The sequence below is a fragment of the Carlito syrichta genome, unplaced genomic scaffold, assembly GCF_000164805.1.
Source record: "Carlito syrichta isolate Samal-C Ts95f unplaced genomic scaffold, Tarsius_syrichta-2.0.1 Scaffold316456, whole genome shotgun sequence".
In the NCBI taxonomy this organism is placed as follows: Eukaryota; Metazoa; Chordata; class Mammalia; order Primates; family Tarsiidae; genus Carlito; species Carlito syrichta.
Window position 1 is genome coordinate 298,729 of NW_007260552.1, and position 14,425 is coordinate 313,153.

The 14,425-nt window shown below is 43.5% G+C and overlaps 1 long non-coding RNA gene across 1 annotated transcript; it reads left to right on the plus strand.

The window, feature by feature from the left end:
- Positions 1–9,758: 9,758 nt before the first annotated feature.
- On the plus strand, positions 9,759–13,937 carry LOC103277000. Its single transcript, XR_505405.1, has 3 exons — positions 9,759–9,944; positions 12,407–12,533; positions 13,330–13,937. It is a non-coding gene; the product is annotated as an uncharacterized LOC103277000 (long non-coding RNA).
- The last annotated feature ends 488 nt before the right edge of the window (positions 13,938–14,425 follow it).

The window sequence follows — 14,425 nt, forward strand, 5'->3', positions numbered from 1 at the left end:
TTCCTATAAATTACTATCTTAGAAGAAGACAAAACTTCAACTAAAACAACAGCAAATGTAACAGTGAAATGTCAAAATAAGGCAGGGTAGCTAGCAAAGGTAAGACATCGATAGATAAGTTTCCTATAGGGTGGTTTTAGGAAGCATTCAGACATTTTAAAATTACATTTTGGCCAGGTTCAATGTCTCAGCCTGTAATCCCAGCACTTTGGGAGGCCAATGTGAGTGGATTGCCTGAGCTCCAGAACCACCCAGGCAATGTGGACAGACTTCGTCTCTACAGTAAATCAAAAAATTAGCTGGGCATGGTAGTGCATGCCTGTAGTTCCATCTACTTGGAAGACTGAGGCAGAAGGATCACCAGAGCCCAACAGATGGAGGTTGCGGTGGCCAGGAGTGTGGACTGCACTCCAGTCTGGGCAACAAAGTGAGACTATTGTAAAAAAAAATTACATTTTATTGCAGACCAAGTTGGCAGCCTTTCCCACCTTTTGACAAATCAAAAGAAAACCCCATAAGATGTAAAAATAGAACAACCCATAATAATAATCACTAAGAAACTTTCTGACTAGGTGCGGTGACACACACCCATGATCCCAGCATTTTGGGAGGTGGAGATGACAGGATTTCCTAAGCATACAGTTTCCAAACCATCTGAACCAACTTGGTGAGGAAGGATTGCCAGCAGGTTGAGGTGGTGGTTGCCACAATTGTGCCATTGCGCTACAGCCAGGGGAAAGAGTGAGACTCCTACTAGAAAAACTAAAAGCTGGTCTCGGTAACTCAAGCTGTAACACCAGTACTTTGTGAGGCCAAGTGGAGAGAATTGCCTGAGCCTGCAGGTTTAAGACCAGCCTAAGCAACTTGGCGAGACCTCGTTTCTACAATAAATCAAAAATTAGTTGCGTGTGGTAGCACATGTCTGTAGTTCACATAATGTAGGAGGTGGCCACAAAATTATTGATTAATACACTATGTGACAGAGTGAGATTCCGACTAAAAAACATATACATACTCAAGAGTTTTATCACATAAAGATCTCAGTACTACATGTATTCACTCATAAGCAGACCCTGAACAATAATCAGAATACTATAAGTGATTGGCAATAGTGGAACCCTGTCATGGTGTGTAGTATAACATAAATAAGAGTACCCAAATTTGGCCGGGTTCAGTAGCTCAGCCTGCAATCCCAGCGCTTTGGGAGGCCAAGGTGAGTGGATTGCCTGAGTCCGCGGGTTCAAGACCCGCCTGGGAAACTTGGCGAGACCTCATCTCTATAATAAATCAAAAGTTAGCTGGGAAGGGTAGCGCGCACCTGTAGCTCCAGCTACTTGGAAGGCTGAGGCAGAAGGATCGCTGGAGCCAGCAGGTCAAGGCTGCAGTGGCCGGGAGCTCCCTTTATGTCAGGGATGCTTAAGAGGTTCAGCATTTGGGAATCCATTAATATAATTAGTCACATTATTAAAATCAATGAGAAAGTCATATAATTTTGTTAATAGATTAAGGATATTCTGAAATTTACAAAAACTTTTACATTTAAAGATCAAACTATAAAGAAGAGTAAAATATTTCTGAAATACATGAAAAACAGTAGAAATAAACAATAATTAAAATATATGTTTGGGAAGAAAGATTAAATGGTATAATTCAGTCAGTAATCCTCTAATCAATTTATCAATTGAGATTGATACTGATATACATACTAACTGTTTGTGTTCTGAAGAAAAAAAATATTTGCAAACAATATTTAAATTGGAAATGCATAAAAAATTTGAAAAACGCTATCATATATAATAAGGACTTGAAAAGTAAAGCAGTGTGATAGTGACTATAAAAAGAAACTGAGAGTGGAATACTGTTGGGGGAGTATGGGGGATAACTCATCTCATCAACAAATAAGGGACATTTATATACATAGCCCTGAATTGTATCCCACATCTCAAAAATTAATAAAGATTGAAAAATGAAGGGAATACACAGTTTTAAAGTAGAATAAGACATATATGGAGGCTGGGCCTGGGGGTTCACGCCTATAATTCCAGCAATTTGGGAGGTCAAGGTGAGAGGATTGCCTAGATTCCAGACCAGCTTGGACAATTTGACAAGACTTCATATTTACAATAAACCAAAAAATTAGCCAAGCATGGTTTTGTGTGCTTGCAGTTCCAGCTACTTGAAAGGTTGAGGTGGAAGTATCACCTGAGCCTAGCAAGACTCCAACTTAAAAAAAAAAAACAACAGACAAGTAGCAGTTGAGGTTTGCACACTCTAAAATCATGACATTCCAGTAGAAAAAGAGACACATCCCTGATTTGGAGCACATTTACCTGAGAACCAGGTATTTTTGCATCATTCTCCTCCAGCATTTCTTTTCAGGTGATATTATCTAGACAAGTCACATCTACATGTTTAAGGTATGCCTATATTTTGAAAAAATTAAGTTAAATGTATTTTGAGTCTGAGTTTCACTCTGTAACCCGGGCAGGCGTGAAGTGTCTCCACACAGCTTATCACAATCTTGACCTCCTAAGCACAACAGATTCTTTCATATCAGGCTCCCAAGAATCTGAAACTACCGACTTGTGCGACCATTCTTGTCTAAGTTGTTTCAGCTTTATAGCTACATGGATGTGCTATGTTGTCCAGGTTAGCCTCAAATTTCTGGGCTCAAGCAATCCTCTCCCCTCTCTCCCACCACTGACCTGGATAAAACCAAAAAATACACACAGCCCAAGAAGGGTCTTTAGGATGCAGGTCCCTCATCTTTAGGTTTTAATGGTCCTCTAAGTAACGTCACAGTCCCTGTTCCAACTCCTGTCTTGATTTTGGCTGTCCCACCAGGTAGAACCAGGTTTGGACCTGATGACAAACTGCCAATGACCCTTATGCCTTGCCCTAGGGAATTCCACCTGGATATTCCAGATCACTCAACTGCAGGGCTGTCACCCACCAACATCTGCATGTGACCGGGTTCCCCTGCCCCTTCTCCAAGTCTTTACCCTTAGGCCCTCCGGGGACCCCACGCCATGATCCCTGGCTGGAGCTTCGAAATTCATGACCTGCTGTTGGCACAAGGGAACTCCTTAACACAGTGCTGGAGCATCCGTTTACTTTCTAGGAAGGGAGAGGGACAGCACCAGGACCCCAGACCCTTCCCCAAGGGACCCCCACCTGAGTCAGACCCCCCCATGAAACTCCTGGGCCCCGCACATCTGGATCACGGGATTGCCTGGACAGGCCTACAGTGGGGTGAGGTCGCCACGGGGACAGGACCCTGGTGAACGGACCATATCCACCCTATGTAGAGAGGACAGGGGCCAAGCCATCGGAGGCGAAAAGTCCAGGATCAGAACTGAGGGGGAGGCCAGTCTGCCACACCTGGGTCATCTGTGTCCATCCTGCCTCTCGTTCTCGCACCAACCCCCATACTCACCATCTCCCGGCTTCTGGGTGTCCCAGTGTCCTCCCTACGTCCTCCCCAGGCCTGCATTTCACAAGGCAAAAAGGGAGGTAGCAAAGATATGGGGCTTTCTCCAAGATGATCCAGCACTTCCGTAGGCCCAGAAAACAAAAAGGCCAGTCAGAGCCCAGAAGCCACCCCCTTACCCTGAGTTCCTTTCTGATTGGGCAATTTCTGAACTAGCATCCGTTGACTGGATAAGGCGACAGGCCACCACCCTTCTGATCTTTTTTTTTTTTGAGTTGGAGTCTCACTCTGTTGCCCAGACTGGAGTGCCGTGGCCACTTCTGGCCACCGCAGCCTCAACCTGCTGGGCTCCAGCGATCCTTCCGCCTCAGTTTTCCAAGTAGAATGACAACAGATGCGATCCAACGGGGCTGGAGGAGGCAATTGAGTTGCCTCCTTGCACCGGAATTTGGGGGGGAGGAGCAGCATGTGGTGCGCGTCACAGAGCATGCTGGGAACTGTAGCACAGGAATGACACCTGGTGGCTTGGTCGCTGGGCTTCAGGACCCCATCCCAGTCTGCGGAGGTTGCAAAACACTCCAACATACCCTATGAGTAATTTCAGGTTGAGTCCACATTTTTTTACCTTGCTGGGGAAATCTGCATCCACCAATGACATGTTGGACAAACTAGTCATCGCCACACCCAAGTACCAAAGAAATAAGTCCCCCTAAAGAAGAATAAAAAGTAAAAAGGAATAAATACATGAATAAAAAATAAATTAAAAAAATAGAAATGAATCCCCCACATGCTTCTGGATAAAAGAAGAGTGTAGGGCGAACTCTTTGGGTATTCTCCCACTGTGGGAGCTTTTCTATCTTCTCAACAAATCCTACTTTTATAAAAAGGGTGAGAGAGTGTAAGAGAAAAGAGAAATATACATAGATGGGAGGAGTCCAGGAATCCAGATGATCTCTTTATTAGAATATTAAATACTCTATGCCAGGCTTGGTGGCTCAGCCTGTAATCCCAGCACTTTGGGAGACTGAGGCGAGTGGATTGCCTGAGCCCGGGGGTTCAAAATCAGCCAGGGCAAATTGGCGAGACCTCATCTCTACAATAAAAAAAATTAATGGGGCGTGGTAGCGCATGCCTGTAGTTCCAGCTACTTGGAAGGTTGAGGCAGAAGGATTGCCTGAGCACAGAAGATCAAGGCTGCAGTGGCCAGGAGCGTGCCACTGTACTCCACACTGGGTGACACAGACTCCATACACAAACACACACACACAATTAAAGACTCATGTTATGTACTCAATGACCGTGGAGCAGATAAGCTTCTAAAACTGGCTCCCAATGAAATATTCTCTAGAACTCCCAAGGGACAATGTTGGTGATCTGGATGATACCATTACTGAGCCAAATCTATGAAATCATCTCCATCCATTAGGAGCAATCTGGACATTCACTATTGTAATAAATCATCTCAATAAGTTTGGAGAGGACTGAACACTCAATATTGTACAAATACAACACTGTGCTTGTCCGCAGAGCAGGCTGCAGAAGGGGCTGCTGAGTATTCATTTGATAGGATGATTTTCTTTTTCTTTTTCCTCCTGAAAGCAAAATGAGATAAGAAAAAGGAACTGGATGATTTTCAGTACCTGCAGACTCAACAAAAACTGGAGAATCCCACCAGAGCCCATAGGCGGGAGACCAGCCCAAGCAACTTGGAGAGACCTCATCTACACAAGAAAAAAATAAAAAATTAGCCAGGCCTCATAGCGTGCACCTGCAGTTCTGGCTACTTGGAAGGCTAAGGTGGAAGGATTGCTGGAGGCCAGCAGGTTGAAGCTGCGGTGGCTATGAGGGTGCCAATGCACTCCAGCCTGGATGATGAAATGAGACTCCAACACAAAAACAACAACAACAACAACAACAGCAGGGAGAATCCCCAGCAGCCAGATTAAAAGGGGAATATGGCCAGGCTCGGTGCCTCATCCTGTAATCCCAGCACTTTGGGAGGCCGAGGCAAGTGAATTGCCTGAGCCCACAGGTTCGAGCTCAGACTGGGCCACTTGGTGATACCTCGTCTCTACAAAAAAAAAAAAAAAAAGAAAAAATTAGCCAGACATGGTAGCATGTGCCAGTAGTTCCAGCTACTTAGAAGGCTGAATTGGAAGGATCAGTCCAGCAGATCGAGGCTGTGGTGGCTGTGAGTTTGCCACTGCACTCCAGGCTAGGCAACAGAATGAGACTCCAACTCAAAAAAAACAAAACAAAACCCTAAAGGAACAGACTACAGACTGGGATCCATCTATGGCCTATTGCTGCATAGCCAGGAACTCTTTTCCCTTATGCAGCTCTCCCCACCTTGGAGCATCCTTCCACAAAGTGAGGCCACATTTCCTATTTCAGACTATGATAGGAACCCACCAAGGATGGCAGACTTAGGGACCTGGCCTCTTGGGCCCTCACTTGTCCAATTTTCATCATTCCTATATTCTGGAGCAAGTATTGTACCCTGACATCGTGGTCCCAGTGCCATCTGCTTGACCTTAGACTTCTGCCTCATTGGTGGTCAGGCAATGGCCACTCAGTGCATGGCACTCAGTACAGCCATCATTGGCTCCTTGAGTGAATAAGGTTGATGACTGGTCTGTGGGTTTCTGTCCACCCTAGTCGAGGTGGCTGGTTGCTTTTCAAGTCTGGTGACATCTCTGGTTTGAACCGACTGGGCATGAGTGGGTCCCAGGTACCCACATACTATGCCAATGGTTCTCATCCTGTGAGAACACTTGGACCAAATTCTAGTTTTGGTCAGGGCCACATGTTTGCTGTTTGATCATCCTAGGTATCCCTCAGGCCCATCCTCTCCCAGAGGTCAGGTTGAGACCTCTCGAGTGTAAGACTTGTGCCATTTAATGGAGGCACTGTCACACAGATCAGATAGCATGAGGACAAAAACATACTGCTGACTGGATAAACCTTTGAGGATGCCTTACTCACCCTCTGGTTCAGAGGCCTTCAATTGTCCAACTTCCTTGCTGACATTGATTTCACAGGGCTGAGGAGTTATGGAATTTGGGGGCACTATGCTGGGTGCTACCTTGATTTTTCTGGGCCATGTGGGTCACTTTTTCTTAAGAAAGTTAATCTGCAGTTGTCACCATAAGGGAAAGGGGTATGTCAGCATTTACAGTGGACTAGGCAGGCCCTGGTGTTGGAGGCCCAGTGGGACAGCAGGGTGAGGCTGTCCTGTTGTCCTAATGTAACAGGGAACATATGGAACAAGACTGTCCCATGAAACAAGACTGGGTTCCTGTCTTTTCAATATTTCCTTTGAAGCAGTTTAAAATTTTGACCCGTGATTGTGGATGCTCAAATGGCTATGCCTCCAAGACTGGCTCCCAACACGTGACGTCTTTTTTCTGAACAAAAATGTGTAAAGTTTGCTGCACACCAGTCTCTAACACCAATTGTTTGTCCAACAATTCAATTCTGTCACCACCCAGAGTTAGCCCAAACATGCAAGTTCAGGCCTCAGTCCCAGAACATTGCAAACACTGTTGATGCCAGTTAGAAAACCCAGGGGGTCACCTTTACCCCTGAGCAACTCCCTATAAATCAGGTGCTGCCCAAGCCCCTCCTCCAGTCCAATAACTTGATGGAATACTCACAGAACTCGGTAAATAATTTCACTTATATTGTTCAGTTATTATAAAGGATACAACTCAGAAACAGCTAAGTGAAAGAAAGGTATACAGCTAGGGCCAGTGGCAGGAGATGTGGGTGGAGAGGGAATTCTGATAAAAAGCTGTGATTGAAGATGCCCCATCACTCATATTTTGCAAGAGCAGCTTGCGGCAAAGAATACCCCTTCTCATGAGGACTTATGTTATGTTTCTCTATCTCAAAATCACTTAGAGAGACACTGCAATTTCCCATTTTCTGCCTCATAAGCAATTAGATAAACACTTTTGTCTTCAGTGATCTGAACACAACTCATGCAAACCAAATTTTGCTTATGTTTCCCTCCTCCCAGACCCCCGAACTCTAACCCACCCTAAGCCTGAACCAACACACCCCTCTTCATGTCCTTCCTAAGACCAGGCTAACTTCAGAGTGAGACATTCTGTGACCTGGAATCTGCTGCTGCCACCCTCCATCCTGCCCTCCCCCATACCTCCTCCCCCCTCTTTCTGAGCTTTTTGACTCCCCAGGAAAGAAAACCCATTTGTACCTAAATTTTGAGACACCTGAAGATCTATCACGAGTGTTTCCACCCTACTGCAATACTCGCTTGTCTGAAGTTATTTTAATCCAAACTCAAATTTATTGTATGTGACAACCTATAGCAAAAGGCCCAGGACAGTGAGTGTGCAACTCCACTCCAACCTGGGTGAAGGATTGAGACTCTGACTCAAAACAAAAAAAAAGTAATCTTATGAACTTCAACAATTAATCTACCACATTTTCTGGTGGAAATGTATTTGATTTTCACAACCATAACAAGAGAAAAATTGTCCTTTAACGTATCAGAGCCTCTGTGTCACCTTGGCGAGGAGAGAGGGGTGGGAAAACTACAGTATAAATATATAATTATATATAATTATATTAGTATATAGTTGTACATTAATTATAATTAGTATATAATATATTAATATATCATATGATTCTATATACCCCTCACCCTAATTATAGATTAATTATAATTGCTATATAATATATTAATATATTTTATGATTCTATATCATCCTAACCCTAATTATAGATTAATTATAATTAACCACTAAACAATATATTAATATATGATTCTATATAACACTAACACTAATTATATATTAATAATAATTAATCACTTTATAATATATTAATATATGATTCTAAATAATCCTAATGCTAAATATATATTAATTATAATTAATCACTATATAATATATTAATATATTATATAATTCTATTTAACCCTAACCCTAATTATATATTAATTATAATTAATTACTATATAATATATTAATATATTATATGATTCTATATAGCCCTAACACTATTTATAACCTTAATTAATAATAAATATTAATATATTATATGATTACTATATCACATATGATTCATTTATAGCAATTATATTAAATATAATTATATGTAATAATTATATTACATATAATTAATATGCAATAATTATTAATATTCCATGGTATAGTATATATTGGTATAATAAATAGGATATATTATATATACATGGTATATAAGGGGAATATAGTAGTATAATATATAATCATATATAATCATATTAATATATAATTATATATTAATTATAATTGATCACTATATAATATATTAATATATTATATGATTACATATAACCCTAACGCTAATTATATTTTTATTCTAATTAATGACTATATAACGTATTAATATACAATTATATATTACCCTAACCCTAATTATATATTAATTGAAATTAATTAATAGATAATATATTAATATATCACAAGGTTATCATATATCATATATAATTATTATATAATGTATGATTAATATACAAAAATTATCAATATATTATATAGTATGATATATAATAGTATAATATATAGAATATACTATATATATAAATTATATAATATATACAATATATATAATCCCCAGTATGCTCACGATCTCCCGGCTTCCGGGTGTCCCGGTGTCCTCCCCATGGACTCCCGAGATTTGCAGGTCACAAGGCGGCAGAGGCTGGAGCGAAGACCCACGGGGCACGTGGATTCCGGAGGGCAGGACAAAGCTGAGAGGACGACCCAGCTCCGTGCGCAAGCGCAGGAGACGAAGGCCCGGTCAGCGGTTTAAATCCGCCCATTCTCTTCCGGCTTTCGTCTGATTGGCCACTTCAGATATCAGCTTCCGTTGATTGGACAAGACTCTTGACTGACAGGAGATGCAAAACGAAAGGAACTCCACAGGCAAAGACGCGTTTAGATTTCTCCTAGCCCCGGAGTCAGGGCTGAAGGTGGGGCCAGGAGGGTTGTGGGCCCGTAGCGGAGCATGATGGGAGTGTTCGTCGCTCTTGGTTGGTGGGTCGCTGGACTGTAGGTCTATTCCGCCTCTCCCGGGACACTCTGGAATAGTAGTCCTGCAGCTCCGCGACGCCCAACCAGGAGCCATGTAGACGCCAGTGTTCCCAGCAGGCCCTGCAGGGGGCCCACAATCCTACCCCTCCCCAAAACAGTTCCGGCGCTGGGAGGAATCTCCACGTTTTCTCGCCTCCTGCAGCCCGCATCTCCTGTCACTGAAGACCAGATGGACTGGAGTTTTATCTAATCCACGATCAATGGGGTCCGAACTGGCCAATCAGACAAGAGCCGGAGGTGAGGGGGCCGTTTCCGGTCCCTGACTGGGCTTTTTGTATTCTGCGACTGTGAGAGTGGTGGATCATCTCCTGGAGTATTGCCCATCTTCGCATCTTCCTCTGTCGTCCTGTGTCCTGCTTGTCCTGGGAATCCGTGGGGAGGACGTCGGGACGCCCGGAAGCCGGGAGATGGTGAGTGTAGGGCGGGTGTCTCGAGAGAGGGAAGGGATGGACACAGATGACCCAGCTGCGGCAGGACCGGCCTCCCCATCAGCTCCCAGACTGGGCCCGCCCCCGCCGGCGACTCGGCCCGGTCTCCTCTTAGTAGGTGGGGTTGGGCCTGGTCCCCGCGTGCTGTCCTGTCCCGCCTCCAAACCCACTTCCCACAGACCCCCGCTCCGGATGTGCGGGACTCCGGAGGTTCGTGAGGAAGATCCGACCCGCGTGGGTACCCGTTTGTGGGGAGGGGGCTATGGTTCTGGCCCCGTCCCACCCTCCTCCCTGTGGTTAAATGGAGACTCCGTCACAGCGTTAAGGAGTTTACTTGGGCCAACAGCGGATCTGCGTCTCGAACCCCGGTCAGGGGTCTTGGTGAGGGGTCCCCGGAGGGCCTGGAGGGAAAGGCTTGCAGAAGGGGCAGGGGGAGCGCTGTCTCTCTGGGCTGGGCTTCCTTGGCATCTCCCCTTTCCCTGTACACTTCTCTCCCCACCTCCCCCTCCCTCTCTCTCCTCCCCGTGTCCCCCTCGCTCCTCCCCGTGTCCCCCTCGCTCCTCCTCCCATCCCCATCTTCTCTCCCCTCCCCACCCCCTCTCCCTTCCTGGCTACATACCCCCTTCCATGCCACCTCCTCCCCATTTTCCCTTCCCTTCCCACTCCCCTCCGCCTCCTTCCCCTCTCCCCCTCCCCTTCTCACCTCCCCACCCTACTCTTCCCTACTCCTCCACCCTTCCCTACCCCACTCTCCCCTCCTCCTTCCCTTCTCATCTCCCTCTCCTGTCCCACTTCTTTCCTCCCCATCCCCTCTCTCCTCTCCCTGTCTCTTCCCCTTCCCCCTCTTTCTCTTCTCTCCCAACCCATCTACCCTCCCCATCATCCCTGTCCCCTCCTTGTCTTCCTTTCTTCCCACCCTACTCTCCTGCCCCTCCTTCCCTTCCCGTCCCCTGTTCCCATTCCTCTCCTCCTCCAATTCCCCCTCCCCATCCTCCCTCCCTTCCTTCCCCTCTCCCCCTCCCCTACTCCCTTACCCACCCACTTACCCCTCCTCCTTCCCTTCCCATTCCCCTTCATCCATTCCCCTCTCCTCTTCCCTCCCTACCCCATATGTCCTCCCCGTCACTCCTCTCCCCTCCCCTCCCCCTTCTCCCATTTCCCTCTACTCTCCCCACCCCCTCCATATCCCCTTTCTGCCCTCCTCTCCTCTTTCCATCCCTCTCTTCCCTCTCCCTTTAGCTGAGTGTGGCTTCTTAGCCCCCTGAGTCCCAGCATAAATCCTCATAGCCAGACAGCCAGTAAGTCGAGAGATGAAGTTGGAACAAAAACAGGTTGTGACTTGATTTAGGAGAGACATTACAATGAGGGTCCGGTGTCCTAAAGACCCATGTTAGGTTGAGTTTGCTGTCTTGGGCTTTTATCATGGCTAGAGGAACAGAGGGGACTGAGATCAAGACGTGGCAATGGGAGAAAAGTTTGAGAAGGGGCAGGTGAAAATCAGCCATGGGCAGGTGCTGGTGGGTGACAGCCCCACAGTCACCTGATCTGGAATATCCAGTTAGAAAATCCCAGGACAAGTCATCAGGGTCATTGGCACTTTGTGTCACCAGGTCCAAAATGTCAGGGTATGTCAAGTGAGCGTGGATGGGTAGATATGGTTGGGTGCACACCAGCAACAGGTCCAAGTAATGCAAATATTTGCAACACACAAAGAGTGAAAGAAGAAAAGATTTATTTAAGAAAGAGATCAATTCTCACAGCCCCTTAGTCCCCTGAGCCCCAGCTTAAATCCTCATAGTCAGACAACCAGTAAGTCTACAGATGAAGTTGGAACAAAGGCTATGACTTTATTTAGGAGGGACATTACAATGAGGGACTGGCATTCTAAACACCTAGCAGGTTGACCTTGGGGTGGCTGTGAGTATGTCACTGCTATCCAGCCTGGATGGAGTGAGACTCTGCCTTGAAAAACAATAATAATAAATAAATAAATAAATATACTTTGAGAGATTACGTGCTGTGGTAGATACCTGTAGACTGATTGCTGCCTAAAACGCTTTTCTTTGTCATTAAATTGACATTTTAAATTACTATATTGGCTGGACGCAGTGGCACTTTGGGAGGCTGAGACGAGAGGATGAGAGTTTTCCATCTGAGCAGTATATACAACTTATTCTGTGTGAAGTAAATATCTCACTGAAAAATGTACATGCCTAAGTTGTCCAAGTTTATGTTGCATCATTCACAAAAACAGAGTGTCTACACTGTGTGAGTGAATTTTGTTTCATCCTTTTATCTCAGACTTAATGCATTAGAGAAATTTTCTGTTACAAATTACCTTATTGCATAATTCTGGTTGTCATATCAGCTGGACCCCGTTCTCTTCACTCTTTACCTAGACACATGTTCACTTGGTAAATATGTGTTATTTTTGTTGTTTTCAGGGGCTGTTGACTTTCAAGGATGTGGCTGTAGAATTCTCTCCAGAGGAGTGGGAATTCCTGGACCCAACTCATCTGATATTATACCATAACGTTATGTTAGATAACCACAGAAACTTGGTTCTTCTAGGTGAGCACTGTCTTAACACACAATCCCTATTTTATACAAAGGATTTTATATCCTTCCTTTGTAGAATGTTTTCTGGGAATTTCTGCTTTGTGCAAATGAGTTCACATTCTGCTATCAAAGAAAAGTTTTTGATTTATTAACCAAAAAAAAATTAAAGATGTTTCATTTTGAAATGAGGCATGATCTATTTTGAATAGATATGTGTCCTTTTATCTATATTAGTAAGTCCAGAAATTTAGTCGAATAGAATATCATTACCCACACTTCAATCCAAATGCTACCATAAGTTTTTCATTCACTTCTACTGAGCTAATAACCAACAAATTTAAGGCTGTGCACAGTGGCTCCAGTCTGTAATCTCAGCACGTTGGGAGGTCAAGGTGAGAGAATTGCCTGAGCTCATGGGCTTGAGAAAAGCCTAGGCCACTTGGCAAGTCCTCATCTCTATAATAAATCAATAAATTAGGTGGGTGTGGTAGCATGCACTTATAGTTCTGGCTACTTGAAAGGCTGAGGGAGAATTGCCTGAGCCCAGCATTTCAACACTAGGGTGGCCATGAGAGTGCCACTGCACTCTAACCTGTTTGACAGAGTGAGATTCCAACTCAAAAAAAAAAAAGTAAGTAACCCACAAATTTAAAATTCTATCTAAATGTTCTATTGTTTCTATTGGGAAACAGTATTTTGGGATTAATTTTCTAGAATTTTATATAATGTGTTCTCTACTTAACACAACACTAGGTTTGCAATTGAGGAACCCCAGCAAGAGTCAAGTTGCTTTGTTCTAATTAAACAGGACTCGCTGTCTCTAAGCCAGACCTGATCAAGTGTCTGGAGCAAAGGAAAGAGCACTGGGATATGAAGAGAAACAGCATGCTAGTCAAACCTCCAGGTTGGGGTGAGTGAATGAAGTTGATGACAGAGGTCAAGATGTCCACAAAGGGACATCTGTTATTCCATGTTCTGAAATTCTCCAAAAGCTCTGCTGCTTCTTCAGTGATCTCCTTTCAAGGTTACAGAGAAAATCAGTCCACTTAATGGTTTGTTAGGAAGTGCATGATCTGACTACCTTTCTGATGCTTTTGGAGACGTGCAAATATCTGCTTATTTATTTAGAAAATCTATGTCAAAGTATTTTTTAAGTTTTCTTTTCACATCATGTTGGAAATAAGTGAGAGAAGTGGTTTTGATATTTGAGAAATTTTAAGAACTAAAGACAGATGTCATATGCTTTCAACTTAATGAGATTCTATCCTAGGGAAGTTTCCAATGTGATTTTGTATAACTTCATACTCCATAATTCTACCAGAACACCATTAATCTCTCTTGATAGAAGATATATTGTTAATTTATTTTTCTTTTTTCTGTTTTTAATGTACTGAGATAGGTAATTTATTTCTATATATTCAAATTATTTGGTATATCGTGTTGAGTATTGGTAAACATATTAAACTCCTAAATGTTACCTTACTGCTTAATAACTCTTATTTTATAATTTTGTTGTCTTTAATGTGATGGAATAGTTTATATATGTACCCCCATGTACATGTGCTTAAGTATGGGTCTTTAACATCTGATTTTATATACATAGATAAGAAATGTATAACTATATATTGGGTATAATGTGAAAATTTGATATGACTATACATTGTGAAACAATGATTCCAAATATGCTAATGAATATACCAATAACATTTCATAGTTGCCATTTCTATCTTGTGTAAGGAGAACACATAATGTTGTAAGTCACTATGTTATATGTTAGTTCCCTAAAACTCAGTGATAATTGAAATTTTGTCACCATTAGAAAACATCTGCCATTTTGTCAACTTGCAGTTGCTGGTGACCACCACTGTATTTTCTTCCTTTATGAGTGCAATCTTTTGATTCCA